This window comes from Salminus brasiliensis, chromosome 7, assembly GCF_030463535.1.
Source record: "Salminus brasiliensis chromosome 7, fSalBra1.hap2, whole genome shotgun sequence".
Lineage (NCBI taxonomy): Eukaryota > Metazoa > Chordata > Actinopteri > Characiformes > Bryconidae > Salminus > Salminus brasiliensis.
The window spans coordinates 3,482,396-3,499,071 of record NC_132884.1 but is presented as its reverse complement, the minus strand read 5'-3'; positions in this window follow the sequence as shown (position 1 = coordinate 3,499,071).

The following is a 16,676-nucleotide window of genomic DNA, read 5'->3' as shown; positions in this document are numbered from 1 at the left end:
GACTCTCCAACGCCCAGTCAAACCAGCAACCTGCCCACAGGGTTTCAATAGACCTCAGTAGGTTCACACGCCAATGGGCTTCCACTCCTAAGGGACTGAGCAGCAACACCTGGAGGAAACTGGTTCTAATTATAAGGTCAAATGAAGCAGATACTCAGATCAGCTTAGACACACCGCAGACTTTTGTGGAGTGTCAGTTCTCTTGTTTTGGCTTCGTTCTCAAGCACAGTTCAAATAAAAAATGTTACATTTATACAAATATTAAATTCCGATATTAATATATATTAAACTCCTGACACTATTAGCACTTCAATTCTGTGATCATTTGGATTAATGTCGATATTATTCAAAATTATTGTTGGTTTCTAAGCATAATAATAGGACTCTTAATCAACAGGGCTCAGTCTGGCCAGACAGTTTGGCCGTATGCAAGTTAGCTAGCTAGCTGTCTTCTAGTTGATGCCGATAGCCTGCATGCTAATCTAAAACTTTTTATCAACTTTTAGTGCGGAAATCTTATACGATTAACCTTGGCTAGCTAGCGAATGTTAGCCTAGCTGGCTAAATTCACAACAAACTAGATACTGATGTTGATGTGAGGTCAAGATAAATTAAATGAGGTACAGTTGATCATCAGCTGATCATGGTTGATTTCGTAAGCTTAGTCATAGACCAGCTAAACCATCTAAACCATCTAAATAAATAAATAAATACCCTGCGCTGGTCAAGAGCTAAACTGGTCAAGCAGTTTGACCAGCTAGCCCCAGCAGGGAATTATGCTATTCCACCAGGAAACTACTCCTGAAGTAGAAAGCTGAAGGCCGACATGGACGGTAATGTCCATCAGGTAGCCAGTAGCCATCTGGACAGTTGTGTCCTGTTTGGCAGGAGGGTGGTTAGGAGCGTAGGCTAGCCTAGGTTAGCTACCTGTATATAGCTATATATCTTACCGCTGGTCAAGGTGTCTTACCGCTGGTCAATACCGCTGGCTCTTTGATTAACAAAACAGTCAAGGTTGCTACCCATGTTTTACACTGGCTAAACATGCTAACAAGCCTGCTAGCCAGCAAGGTGTTGAGTTAGTCCCATCCCTTTGCATCCATTTGCACTCATGCTCAGCCCAAATCGGACAGGGGCCACGAATCGGCACGTAGCGGCAACTGGCCGAGCTGTGGCGGAACTGCTCTTTCCAACATGGCCGAACAGTTCAGCAGTGGTAAGATATCAAACAATAATGTACAATTTGTACATTAATCCTAATGGTAACTGATAAAAAATGATATATAAAATAAAATATATATACATATATATAAAAACATACATTTTTTACCTCAAAATACACATGAACGCAGCTAGTCGAGCAAATATCTGCACCATTACATGATGATTATCGTACATCTTTGTTTAAACTCTGCATAAAAGCTAGTCATTGAGCCTGGCTAGCTCTCACTGAGTTGAATAGAAGCCACAAATGTAGCTAAAACTGAGGTCAAACGTCAGCATTAGCAACATTAGCGTGTAGTGTTCCTGTAGCATTAGCATGGTTAGCATTTCACCCCGAACAGGTGAGCTGAGGCACTTAACTGCTTAACCTTAGCGCTGCTACGGAGGGTAGACTGCCTCTTAGCCATCTGCTGGACTCTTGACCAGCTCCGGTTTGGGTCGTAACCCTTTCCAACTCTTTCATAGTTGAACTCGAGGATCTTATAGAACACAAACGACTCCAAATAGTCACGAAGAAAAGCAGGCAAACACGCCACCCTGTTGACATTTCAATTTAAGTCTTTGTGTGAAGATCCAAACTGTGTATTTCAGCGCTAATAACAGCAGTGGAGGGTTTCCGCTGTTAGCAGAGGGAGGAAGAAATCAGAGCCGCTATTGGAATCCTGAAGAGTCTCATTGTGTAGGCTTTTCCAAACACACGCCACCCCAGTGAAGGGCCGAGACTGACCCCCATTGTGTGTGTGGACGCTAGCTTGTTTGCGTGTGCAGGTGTACACTTTTACACGTCCATATAAGACCTATTAGCAACCGTTTAATATATGTAATGTAATTCAAATGTCATTTGAATGTATATATATATATTTAATACGATGATCATTTTGAATATGAAATATGAAATAAATCAATATCCCAGTGAAGTTTAACATAAAAGGATCAAACACAAGTAAACAGAAAGCCCTTAACTTTCTCTGTCTTTCAAACTCACACACACACACACGCACACACAAACACACACACACAGTGAAAGGTCTCCATGGACACGTTTCCTGCGGCCCATGTAAACACTATTGTGCGAGTTCTGTGATAGGGATCGGAGGGGCTAATTGTTTAGAGCAATAAGAGCAGTCCATTCTGTGGAGAAAGTGACAAACAGTGCAGCATGCCAGGAGGTCAGACAAGTGTGTGTGTGTGTGTGTGTGTGTGCATGTGTGTGGGTAGGTGTGTATTTATCTTTCCCCATCCTTCAGTGATAAGCCTGGAGGAACATCTTAGAAGACAAGGCTACAGAGATCTTCACACATATGAGCGACACTAGCACTCGCAGATTCTATTAAGGTCACCAAAGACCATGCCCATATACACTACATGTCCATATGTTTGTGGACACCCCTTCTAATGAATGCAGTCAGCTACTTTCAGTTGCACTCATCGCTGATACAGATGTGCCAATGCACACACACACACACACACTCACACAGCTTGTTTAGTCAGTGTAGAGAAGTACTGCCAATAGAATAGGACTCTCTGGAGCAGATAAATAAACATCATGAACCTATTGGCACCATGCTGCCTAATGCCAGGTGTGGCCTAGAGGGGTACAAAGACCCCCAGCATTGAGCTGTGTTCTTTGGAATGTTGGATGGTGCTCCATCCAGTACTTTTGGGATGAGCTGAAGAGTTGGGGATAAGCTGAGGGGGTGATCTTCCAACATCCTGACCTTCATCTCATGCCAAAGGTGCCAAGGGTGCAAAAGGGGCTTTAAATCCTTCTAGCTCAGTTTTTCTCAAACTGGTCCTTAGGGTCCTCAAAAATGTGGACCTCAAAGACTAGTTGAGAACCATTGCTCTTGCAGGTTCTCTTGCAGGTTCTCACCATTGCTCTTGCAGGGAATGGTGAGCTTAGGCTTAATGGTGACCTTCTTGATTAACTTCTGCAACAGTCACTCTTAAATTATTAAGGGGCTGGTTCAGGTGGTGCTAACACTACAGTGCTTTTGGAAAACTGGTCCCAAATCATTCCCAAAAATTCCCAACTTGCTGAATCCACTTGTCAGAAGGAATGTAAGCAAGGTCTTTGGAGAGATGGGGAAGATGAGAATGGGGCAAATCTAACAATCTAATGCCTGTAGAGTACTTACTTTTGTCATGTCCTCCTTCTCCTTCTTAAGGAAAATATACAAATGAATAAAATCGTGTATCTGTTGCGAGTGCTGAGTACCCAGGATGCACCTGGGGGAGTGGAGAGCGGATGCAAAGGACAGCTGTTTCCTGTCCACACTTCCTGTTCAGGCCTGGTGGGGGGGTGGGGGTTAGTGGAGGGGGGTAGGGGGGCGTTGGCGAGGCCAGCGGCCATTTCCAAACAGGATATCTCTGCCACAGTCACAGGTGCGAACTCACGAACGCTCATAATTCACAAGTCATTTCTTAATACGCGGCACGAAGGAGGGGGGGCACATTTCCGATTGCGAGTGCAGGGCAGCGGCAGAGAAGAGGGCAAAGGAAGACTTCTCTTATCTTTTACCCGAAGGCTCCATTGTGTTCTCCAGAAGGGCTCAATCCAGCGACAGTAGCAGGTCATTTGAAGTCATCTTTGGATGAGCTTTGTTTGAATTGCACATAAATTTCACCACAGTTGTCCATCCGTCCCGACGGTGCCTCCATGGGGGTTGCCTTTGATGAGGTTGACCTTGGGCAGATTGGATGGCCTTGTGCTGTCCAGGACAGGGTCAGTGGTTTGGCAGTTGGCAGCTGGTTTCTGAAACACTTTGGCCAAAAGATTTAGGATTATTTCCAGGTGTTCCTACAGTACACCCATGATGCTAACATTGACAGGCTTGGGAATATTCAATATATACCCCCTTCCCTGCGGCAGACTGGGGTTCGATTGCCTGACTCCTAACAGGGCAGGACTCCTAACTCTGCTTTCACCTACCTGTGTAACCTGATTCGCATGCAAGTCGCTCTGGATAAGATACTTAGCCAGTTTCTGTAAATGTAAATAAACTGTACCCATCTTATTTTTCATTACACAATGGTGGAGGGCGGCCATCTTTGATTAGTTTGTGTTAGAACTTCCGTTGCGACTGTACGAACAGATTCATCAGGAATTTTGAGCTGTCCTTTTACAGAAGAGAGGAAAAACTAATCGATTGTTGCAATTCCCAGAAACATCTGGAATCCAGGCACCGAAACGTGTGGGAGCTCACTGAGTGGTGGGGAAAAACCCAAGCCCACTGTAGCTGCAAATTTAGCTACATGCTAAATTCAAGTAAAAGGGAAAGCTAGCAAACCCGGATGAGCCAGTCTACTGAAAACTCCTAAGAAACAAAGAAAAGCACTCCTAAGACTCTCAGATATGAGGCTTTATCCTCTAAACGGGTGGGATTTGAGCCTCAGTTAGCTGGACGTTCCTGGCTACGCATCGATGTCTATGGACCACTGATAATCAGTCATATGATAATCATGGCTGGTTTGGCCGTTTTCCCAAATAAACACTGCAGACGTGCTGATGAATGTCGTGCCACTCAGTCTGACTAAACGGGCGGATTTAAAAGGAATGTGACGTCAATGCATGCCCTCTATTCTTAGAGAGAATTACAAAAACCTAACCAAAGGCCCGAGGCCTCAGCAAAGCTAAAAATAGTCAAAGTCCACTTGTTATTTATTTATTTTTTTTGGGTTGATCTTGATTATCACCTTATTTCATTTATTTCACGCTTGTGTTTGCTGGTAATCCTGTGCCGTTTCCTTAGTCTTAGTCTGTTTTAGTCACCTTGTGCTCTGTTACATTTTTAGCGCCGGTATTTTTGGACTACTTTGTGTTTTGTATTACAGGCTATTCAAATGTTGCACTTGAACTTCAGTTCATGCCAGCTGAAAGGGGTCATAAGGTACAAGGTTTCTCATATCCTTTATACTGGAGTGCCTCAAAGAAGCCCAGATACAAGCCCAGCACACTAAAGCTGGGATGTTTCAGTCCCATTTCAGTCAAGATGAAAAATGTGCAGTCGGTTGCAGTTTGGGGTTGTCCAGGTTGTCCATAAGAGAGTCAAATGGGAAGACATTGCCAGTCTCTTTAGCATTTAGCCTAGCATGGACACCAACCCACTTGCTGTGTTTCTGTTTCCAGCTGCAACAGGCGCCGCCTGTGTCTCGCCCCCGTCCTTCCCAATATTGCAATATATTTTTTCATATATTTATTATTCATTTATTCTCACAGTTGAATATGAGCTCTTCACATATTCCAAAAAAGTAATGCAAGTCCATAATTTCAAACATTTTTTATTAGCAGTGTAAATTCAGAAAACAATTATATCTATGTTTAAATACATTTTCCAATTCTGAAGTCTGGAAAAGGTTTTCCAAAAATTCATGAAATATTATTTATCAGTGTGATTATGGATCAGTTTTATCAGTGTTTTTATTGTATTGTATTTTATTTACTGTATTTTTAGTTTTGGGAAACTTACTTGATGTTTTCATAATGTTAATGTTCGTCTATCTGGGAATGTTGTGTAAGAAAAGTTCAATAATATGGGTTTAAATACCACTCATGGACTGCAGGTGGCGCTACTGTTAAGTTCAAATGTAGTGCTTCCTGCTGACCAAAGAGAAAAGTTGTTGTACTTTCAACACTGGGATGCTGGTCAACCACCACCAGACCAGCACAATCCAGCTTGTTATTCATGCTAGTCAATGCTAGCAATGCTTTTTGTTAAGCAGGTCTGACCTGCACAAAAACATATTTAGCACAAATAAGCTCATGTTGAGCTTATTTTATCTTCATTAATCACCAGCATTACATGTCCATAACATCGTCCATCAAAGAGGCAAGCTCTTAGTCATGCATGTAGAAATATACTGAAGATATAACATCTTTTAAAATATGTTTATAAATGTAAACAATGGCAGCTAGCTATGCTAGGCTAATGGAAATCATAGCATTCTAGTATTTTCTAGTATTTTAGATTCTTCCCTGCTCAAAATCAGTTTTTTTTATAAGAGAAAATGCATTTTTATACTGATCTGACTGTCAGAAAAGATGTTAAGTAATGAAGTACAAATACCTTACTTATCTAATATCTTACTTAGATAGAAATGTTGGTTATCTAAACTTTACTGGAGTAATTATTGATTTTCCAGCCGACTTTTTACTTCTACTTCTTACATTTTCACCCAATTATCTGAACTTTCTACTCCTTACATTTTAAAAACAGCCTCTTACTCCTATTTCATTTCCCTTAGTTTTCATTCCGGCTTGTCATCATAAAAAAAAAAAATAAAAAAAAAAACCCTATCCAGATCAGTTGCGCCATCCAGAAACCTACCGTTCACACCATTCTGACTCCCTATTGGTTTATAAGAGATCCATCACACCTGCACACGTCCCGTCCCTCTCCAGCGAGCTCACAGCAGACGTCTGTAGTCTAGTATGAAGACTGTGTCCGTGGCAGAGACTCAAGAGAGCTGCAGTGAAACGTCCCGACTGAGCCCCACATTTACATTCCAATAAAGCTTATTGATCACACGCCTCTGAAGTCTGACTTTCTGCAGCTTTACAGAACTTCTAGACAACGACTCCTCATATTTTCCTCCATGAAGCTCATGTTGATGCTCAGTAGAGCACAGAGACGCTCCTTTAATAGAGCTGATATTACTGAAATGCTTCATTTTCAATGGGCAGATCTGCAGCTGAAACAGGAGCCTAGTGCAGCCCAACATTTTTAACATCAACATTTTAATAGATCATTCTCCTCATTATGACTTTTAGAGAAATGGGTTTTTGGGGAGGGGGGGGGGGGGGGGGTAGTGCACTATAGACCCCTGTGGCGCGGCCTAAGCTTTCGGCCTTTGTTTTCCTTCCATTACTTTTACTTTTCTACTTGAAGTGGTTCTGAAACCAGTACTTTTACACTTTTACTGGAGTAAAAAGCTTAAGTTGATACTTCAGCTTCTATAGAAGTCTTTTAAACCCTAGTATCTCCACTCACTTCTACCTGAGCAATGACTGGGAATACTTTTCACACCTTTGGACAAGACAGTTTGCATGTTATCTGTTAAGGGAAAGTGTGTGAGCTGGTACTTGAGAAAATTTGGATTTCTTGGACATTTTCAGCTCTGGTTTATTGTTTTCCACTATACTAATAATTGAAATCCTTCAGTTGTTAGATATCGTGACTAAAAGTGACTAAAACTGAAGTGGTATCCATACAGGAACAATTTCTATGTATCAAATCAAGATGCAGTGATGCTAACTTGTTTCGCTAAAATGCTAACAGTGCAAAAGCACAGCGATACAGGTGTTTAAAAGACAGTAGCTCCTGATTCACTCAGTACAGCCATTCACACTTCAACCTCTGGGCAAGATCAAGCACTACGAGTGCCAGGAGAGCCAGCCAGCCTCACAGCCTGTTAGCCGCCCGGCGCTGTAGTCTGTCAGGAAAGGCTCCATTCTCTCTCACACAACTGTAGCCCTATCCTGTGTCTTTCTTTATGGTACGTGCCCTTTTTTTTTTTTTTTACGACTCTTTGTGGACTTTTTAAATGTCTCTCAGTGACCACTTCCCCATACTGGCTTTAGCTTGAGATATTTCCCAGAGAAGAACACAATGGCCTGCTGGTGGATCAGGATGGGGGTGGGTTAGGACATGAGGTGGGCCAGCTAATGTGGAGCGCTATCCAACGTCTGGGGTCACACTGGCACGGCGAAAGAACAACAGGAGCCGTCCCAGGCCTCCACTCATATTGTGGATATAATATTCAGTGCGCTTGCCATCCAAAACCCGTCTCTCGTAACAGCAGTGTGGCTGAGCGGTTGCCAGATCATCCGTTGTCACAGGAAATGCCACTCCATATCACCCCGCTTTCTCCTTTTTTCCACTCTCACTCTACTTTCACTTTTTCCATGTGCGCTCATTACCATTCTCTCACATTTTCCCTCCCTCTATCTCTCTCTTTCTCTATTCCTCTCTCTCTCTCCTTCCCTGATGATCACTGCTGCAGCTAAAACGGTCCGTTAACTACAACAAAAGAAATTCAGCTTACATTTATATTAGGTTATATTAACATGGCACCAGCTTTGCTTTTCTGTGCTCAAGGTCAAAGTGTAAACATAGCATTTCTATGTAGCTGCCACTAGAGGGAGCAACAATACTGTATACTACAATGGCCTTGGTTACGTCTGATACTATATGTTCTAACGTTTGTGGACATCCCTTCTAATGATGTATACACAGCTTGTCTAGTCCCTTTAGAGAGGTACTGCCAATCGAATAGGACTCATGAACCTACTGGCACCATGCTGCCTAATGCCAGGGTGGGCTAGAGGGGTATAAAGCCCCCAGCATCGGTTTGCTCTCGTTACATTGACTTCCATTTAAGGTTTAATGTAAAGTGAGTTAGGTCAAGTTTAGATTAGGTTGAGGTTAGAATTAGGGTTTAGGTGTAGTAGGTTAGGTTTAGATATTGGTTTAGGTTGATGTTAGAATTAGGTTTAGGTGTAGTAGGTTAGGTTTAGATTTAGGTGTAGTAGATTAAGTTTAGGTTTAGGTTGAGGTTACAATTAGGTTTAGGTGTAGTAGATTATGTTTAGGGTGAGGTTAGAATTAGGTTTAAGTATACTAGGTTAGGTTTAGGTTGAGGTTAGAATTTGGTTTAGTTGTAGTAGGTTAAGTTTAGATTTAGGTGTAGTAGATTAAGTTTAGGTTTAGGTTGAGGTTAGAATTAGGTTTAGGTGTAGTAGGTTAGGTTTAGGGTGAGGTTAGAATTAGGTTTAGGTATACTAGGTTAGGTTTAGGTTGAGGTTAGTATTTGGTTGAAAGTTAGTAGGTTAAGATTAGGTTGAGGTTTAGGTTGAGGTTAAAATTGGTTTTAGGTGTAGTAGGCTAGGTTTAGAAATGAGTTGATGTTAGAATTAGGTTTAGGTGTAGTAGGTTATGATTAGGCTGAGGTTTAGGGTGAGGTTAGAATTGGTTTTAGGTGTAGTAGGCTAGGTTTAGGGATGAGTTGATGTTAGAATTAGGTTTAGGTGTAGTAGGTTAGATTTAGGTGTAGGTTTAGGTTGAGGTTAGAATTAGATTTAAGTTTACTAGGTTAGGTTTAGGTTTAAATAAGGTTTAGGTGTAGTAGGCTAGGTTCAGGGGTAGGTTAATGTTTGAATTAGGTTGACATGTAGTGGGTTAGGTTTAGGGGTGAGCTGATGTTAGAATTAGGTTTAGGTGTAGTAGGTTAGGTTTAGGTGTAGGTTTATGTTGAGGTTAGAATTAGGTTTAGATGTAGTAGTTTAAGATTAGGTTGAGGTTAGATTTGGGTTTAGGTGTAGTAGGCTAGGTTTAGGGGTAGGTTGAGATATGAATTAGGTTGAGGTGTAGTAGGTAAGGTTTAGGTTAGGTTTAGTTTCAGGTAATAAAATTTCACTGGTTGTTTGTATCATTCTCTTTTCAGATTGTTTGGTTTCTGAGTGTCTGGGTTGCGTCAGTAATTGGTGTGAAAAAATGAAAAGCCACGTTCACTTTTAGTTTGAAGTTACTAGGATGGGTTTGGGCCATTCTACACAACTGCCCTTGCTGCACATGCCTGTAGTTCACCTCAGCCCACAGAGTGGCGCTGTGCTCCGGCTGCGCTTTTGAGGCTGCAGGGTGTCCGGTGCAGCCTGCTGTGGGTGGTCTGCGTGACGGTGGAGGAGAGAGGGATTAACACTGCGCTCATGTTCCAAAAAAAGGGAGGGTGGGGGGAGGAGAGAGACAGAGAGAGAGAGAGGGAGATAGAGTGCATGGAAAGAAAGAGAGAACTTACTCATACACTCACACATCTGTCATGCAGATGTGGCCCGGAGTGAAATAAAACTGGGGTGGAAAACGGGAAGGAGATGTATGAAGAACAATGGTTCAGAACAATGGAGCAATGGAAGTGTGGGGACCTGCACAGGAGAGCTCCCACAAGCGATAAAGACAGGGAGGGAACTGCTGTGCAGAAGTCTTAGAACATTAACTAACTCATAACACACTGTCAGTAATGTACCCTCATAAGGTACAACATGGTCCTTAAAGGACAATGTTTGTCCTGTAGTTTATGTAGTTTATAAAAGTCCATGGAAGTCACAAACCTGAAGCACTCCTGTTCCTCCTTTAAAAGAACATCCAGCAGAACCAAAACAGAGTTAGAAAACGGGTCAGTTCCCAAACCACAAAACTGTTACATCACAGTCTTGACTCATATTCATATTCAGTCACCCCTCTAAAACCTCCCACTAGAGAAAGCTCTAGTAAGAGCTGGTGAAGCAGTAAAAATTGGCGGCTGCTTCAGGAGAACATGGTGTTGTCGAAACTGGAGAGCAACTCATCATGTCCAGACTCTGCTAGTTATGGAAACACAGGTTGCTACAAAAAGCAGGCTTCAAGACTGCAACTTTTCCTGCAAGGGGAGCTCACACTCAGCACGAAACAAAATAACGACAAGGAAGCCAACAGGGATTCACACTAGGCTCTAAGCTAACGCTAGCTGTTGCTAGCTTTTACCAAAACTCCACACCAGCTTTTATGAGCAACCAAAGGATTGTACATTATGAACATGTTCTAAAGACCAAACTCGAGATGATCAAACAAACAAGAAATATTACTGTACCGCATTTTATTATTCTTACCCCCTGAGCTCAGACTATGAGAAGAGTGTAAAGCCAGATGAGACAATGGACTAGTATTCCTACCTATTCGAAGGTAATTCTGCGTTTCCCTGTTCATTTGCTTGTTAACACACAAGATAAGCTAAATCTGACGTTGCCAACAATCACAATTAAGCGCAGTATTGTTGAACTTGCAGGGACCCATAGCTGCTGACATTAACACCAATCATTGGCCTTCAAATGTGTTTGAGTCATTACATTGTAAGTGGACAGTGGATGCAGCCAAAAATGCATTTCATCTCCAAAAAACATTCAATACCAAAAATCCAAATTGAGTGTCACAATTTTTTTTCCAAGAAAGAATAGTTAGAAAATGAACAGAATCATTTTATGCATGGTTCATAACAGGATTACTGCTGCTGGCGCCAGTGCCCATATGTATACATTTAAAAGGCATTTGTTGTGCTCATATTTGCTCTTCTTCCACTTTGTGGTCAAAAATAATTGTTTGTCATGTTTGACTCAGCCTCTTTTTAGTAGCCATGTTTATTTGGAGGAAGGTCTCGTTGGCCTCTCTGATGAAGCAGAGCTGTATTGGTTTAATTGGGTTTATATCAATGTATCAGACTTTTTAGAGACAGTTACTCAGCCCATTCTGTCTGTTTCACTTAACTCTGACTATGTGCTAATTACGGAGCAAAGCTGAAATATGTTCGGCTGTGCCCCCGCTCTCCCCTACAAGCTAAAGTTTCCCTCAAAACTGCAGCCTCAGCTTCTATTTCATCTTCAGTCTGGAGAATAGAGCAATGTAGGACACACACTGCTGTGTTAACCCCTTAAACGGCAGGCTTATTACTGAGGGTATCAATCATAGAATTCAGTAACTTCTGATAAGTAAGAAATTGACCCTTAATTGCACATGTGTATGTGTGTGTGTGTGTGTGGGGGGGGGGGGGTATTGCACATTGTATTTTTACAGTGAGGGACCTCTATTCCCTGAACATGTGTGTGTAGTTTAAGTGTGTGTGTATGTGGTCCGCTGGGAGCAGTGCTGGTTGTGGAATTAGTGCTGGTTCTGTAGAGTCAGGATTCATTACTTAAGGTCAGGATTCATTAACTACTTTAAAATTAGTATTCAGTAACTAAAGTCAGGATTCATTACTTAAGGTCAGGATTCATTAACTAAAATCAGGATTCAGTAACTTTTGTAAAGTCAAGATTCAGTAACTAAAATCAGGATTCAGTAACTAAAATCAGGATTCAGTAACTTCTGTAAAGTCAGGATTCAGTAACTAAAATCAGGATTCAGTAACTTCTGTAAAGTCAGGATTCAGTAACTAAAATCAGGATTCAGTAACTAAAGTCAGGATTCAGTAACAAAAGTCACAATTCAGTAACTAAAATCAGGATTCAGTAACTTCTGTAAAGTCAAGATTCAGTAACTAAAATCAGGATTCAGTAACTTCTGTAAAGTCAAGATTCAGTAACTAAAGTCAGGATTCAGTAACTTCTGTAAAGTCAGGATTCAGTAGCAGTAACTGTAAATCACTGTTACTGTTACAGTAGTTGTAGTAGGGAGGAAGGCCTTTCTACAGACCTTAAGAGTTTATGGACCTAAGCTAACAGGCCATACCCCAGTCTTTCTCTCTCTCTCTCTCTCTCTCTCTCTCTCTCTCTCTCTCTCTCTCTCACACACACACACACACACTTATTCACTACCTCTCCAACTAGTTCATCAGTTACATTAACTGGTCTGTGTCTGAGGCACACACACACATGCCTGCACACACACACACACACACACACACTAAAACAGAAAACATCAAGCCAGAACAAGAGAAAAGAGATATAGATAACAGAATAAAGGGCCGCCATTGTGAGCCATCTTACACAGACACACACACTGGAGGTCCTGAGGATGGGTGAATTCTTTAACTCTGTGGGGAAGGCAGAGGTTTATGGATACGGACACAGCTGCATCCACAAATCCGAGCGCACAGCAACGCGCCCATCAGGGACGTGTAATTAAAATAATGATAATAATTTATAGAAGCCTTCCAGTTCTCGCCGTGTGGTCCAGCCTGGGATTTTTCCCTTTCTGCAAATGTGCAGATTTCAGATAGTCATTTCTGCTGCTGTGCTTTTCTTAAAATAAAAATCACTAAACTTCCAACTTGAACCAAAAAGTCCCCAAAGATGCAGATACAGCTGACATTGAGTTACATTGAGTTTCCAGGTCTATCCAGTGTTTGTGGTGTAAAATATTTTAAACCTAATAGAATCACTTTCAAGAAGGAAATCTCAAAAAATATTTTCCTTTAAAAACTTGATGATTTTCTGATTTGCCAAAAATATTTTACTGAATTTCCAAAAAGAAGATTTTCAAAAAGTATTGCACTGGATATTCCTATTCCTGCAAATGATTGCACTGAATGTCCCAAATTAAACATCCTACATTTTATTTGTCCTAATAAATGAAAAACAATATTAATAAAAAATATATATTATAAATTTATTGCACTACATTTTCTGAATGCTTTACTTTTTACTGATAAGTGTCCATCTATCTGATCCACCAAATAATTCACCAATCATGTTACAATTAAACCTGATTTAAATATTCTTAGAGGGACATTTGAATTATCAGTGTATTCAAACTAGCTGAGGTTTTTCTTGGGTAAATAGTAAAGCACTTTTGTAAGTCGCTCTGGAGAAGAGCGTCTGCTAAATGCCTTAAATGTTAATGAACAAACAAGCATTTGATTGTTTTTTGAATGTGTTGATATTTCAGCATCAGACGGAACAGAGGATGTTCAGAGGAACATCTAGGTCCTGCAGACTGATCAGAAAGTTCTCCACTCCACCAGGTCTTTTTTTCCTCATTTACTGTCACAGTGAAACAGTGTTTCTCAGAAACTGTCACAGATACAAAGACACAGAGAAAATGAGACCCCTAACAACCTTGCTGCCCCATCACAGAAACTGAGCTCCAGAAGACCACACAATGCTGTAGGTCTGAAAAGCCGTGGAGCTGGCCGAGAAGCTCTTACTGAGAAAAGCAAACAGACAAATCAAACTGCTGAAGCCGCCGCTGTTCTCAGACTGATGGACAGACCACATCAGTCTCCAGACCTCAACATCAGTGTATTTGGGATAACGTGGATGCCTTCTTCCAAGGCTGAACTTTCCTGCAGATTTCAGACTTATTCTGGTGTGTTTTCACAGGGAGGTGTGCTACTGAAGAAGCTGCTGAAGTATCTTCTGAAGAGGCTCATTTAGAGGAGCGGTTGTTGGTCTACAATGCAGCTAAACTGTGTCCGTAAAGTCTCTGAACGCGTGGATTTGCTGTGAAGCTTGTGATCCTAATGGGTGTTTTTACGTGAGGAGCCACATTAAAAGCTCTTTCGTCAGACTGCAGAGGTTGAGTTTCCACTCAGAACCCAGAGCTCCACTTTGAAACGAGGCTGAAGCTCAGTGGCCGGCTTGATTGTGCAGTCCAAAACCAACACAGTGTCCAGCTGTGGTCATTCTGGAGCCAAACAGAGAACCGTACTCCTGTCAGTCACATGTCAGCACCTCTCCAGCACAATTACGACACACATAAGCATCCATGCAGAGGCTGGTTTTCCTACATTTGTATTTGAAACAAAGGCTACTTTGAGAATTTTTTTAGAAGAACAGAATAGAATAGAAGTTTCTTGAAGGTTCCTCCACAATTCCATATTAAAGAACCTCCAGAAGTTCTGCAAGGATCTTATACTTTTAACAGTGTCAGTTGTTAACCTCCGTTCACGCTGGTCAGGACCCCACAGGACTGACCACCACAGAGCAAGTAGTATTTGGGTGGTGGGTCTTTCTCAGCACTGCAGTGACACTGACTGACATGGTGGTGGCCTGGTGTTAGTGTGTGTTGTGCTGGTGGTACGAGTGGATCAGACACTGCAGTGCTGCTGGTCCATGGAGTACAGTCTTTATTTATAGAATTATGATTTGCTCCTATATGGTAAGTGCAGATGATGTAATGGGCATTAAAAATAATAATAATATTTTTTTCTTTCAGTATAAGATTTATTCATCATGAAATAATGACATAATGAAAAAACCTGATTTAAATGATCAAAAAGGGAAAAAAAAAATGCAAATTAACATATACATTATTAAAAAAACAATATATATAAAAGCATTAACATTTTGCGTAACATCAAATGACTTGTGCCGTGTGCAAAAATAATGGCACATTAAATATGCTTTATTTGATTTGCTAAATTAAGTAAATTCACTTATTTTTACTTAAAAAAATCCACAAAATGTGTCACCCCAACTTCTGCATAAAAATCTATATGTTAATATACTATATGTTAATATGTTACACTTATGTTACACTAAAAACATAAGAAATTGGGCACGTGTTATTATGAAAAACAAACTTTGAGTAGAAAACTTTAAACATAAAAATAAAAACATAATTTAGATACATTTTATCAAATAAAAAAACAAACAAAAAAAACCCCACCCCATGACTTTCTTTTAGTCCTATTTCACTACAAATTCAGAACACTGCTGTCCAGAAAATATATAAAAACCTGCACACACACACACACACACACACACACACACACAGAAGGAGTTGGCAGGTTTCAGTCAGAGTGCATATGTCATTTTACTGCTGGGAAGCGTGACTAGTTGGGTGTATTTGTGAACATATTAGTAATAGCCTTCTATAACTGGCTGGAGCAGCTTGTTTGAAAAGCTAAACAGTGTGAAAAATCCTTTGGGCAGCTGAACAAAAGGCCTTTGTCACAGTCTGGCCTGAAGACACCGGCCATAAACCCCACCGGCCTACTGTGTGGCTCTGCCTGAGCATTTCTCAATGCTGAGGTCAAGCAGCGAAGATAAAGCCACGTTATGATGAAGCACCTTTATAGTTTAAGTGCTAATTATGTCTGGATTTGATGAAATATCACATTTAATACTTTAATATCAAATCAAAATATAATTTTTTTTTGCATGTTACTAACACCCCCTTTGGCGCGAATGATAGCTTGTTATAGCAGCTATAGCAGCAACTTTTAGTTCTGGAGATTCTTGGGCCGTCTCGCTGCACTGCTCTATGGTCTATTTACAGATTTGCAATGATGTTCAGGTTGGGGGACTGTGAGGGCCACAGCAAAACCTTCAATATGAGGATTGAGGATTTTGATGTGTTTAGGATCTTTATTTTCCTTTAGAAGCCATTCACCTCTTCTCTGAAGCTTTTATTGTAGATGTGTGCCTTCAGATTTTGCTGGATTTGGAATCCATTATTTCTTCTACCAGTGAAATGTTCCCAGTGCCACTGGCTGCAAAGCATGACTGATCCATCCCCATGCCTAACAGTTGGAAAGGTGTTCTCTTCATGAAACTTCGTACCCTTCTTTTCCCAAACATAGCTTTGCATATTGTGGTCAACGAGTAGAGCCAGCCCAAAGCCGCTTAGGGCTCCCAACACCACTAGGGGGCCCCCAAGAGCTGGATATCTTTTTTCAGATATCATGAAAAAAAATCACATTTGAAAAATAGCATTAAATAATAAAACAAAATGGTATTACACAGCAAAAGCTATTTTTATATTAACTTATTTTAATAGTTGCACACCAACACTAGGTTAATCAATTTCTGCTGCTGGATGCTGCCACTGTTGGGCAAATGCGGATATTCGCCGCTTGGGTAGTCGATAAAGGCCTGGACGCTTCAGCGTATTGCACAATATCTCTCTCCCTATAGAATGATGAAGCAACTGGTGCTGAGGTGGTGGCATTGGTGGTCCCCAAATGAAAATCTGCTTAGGGTCCCA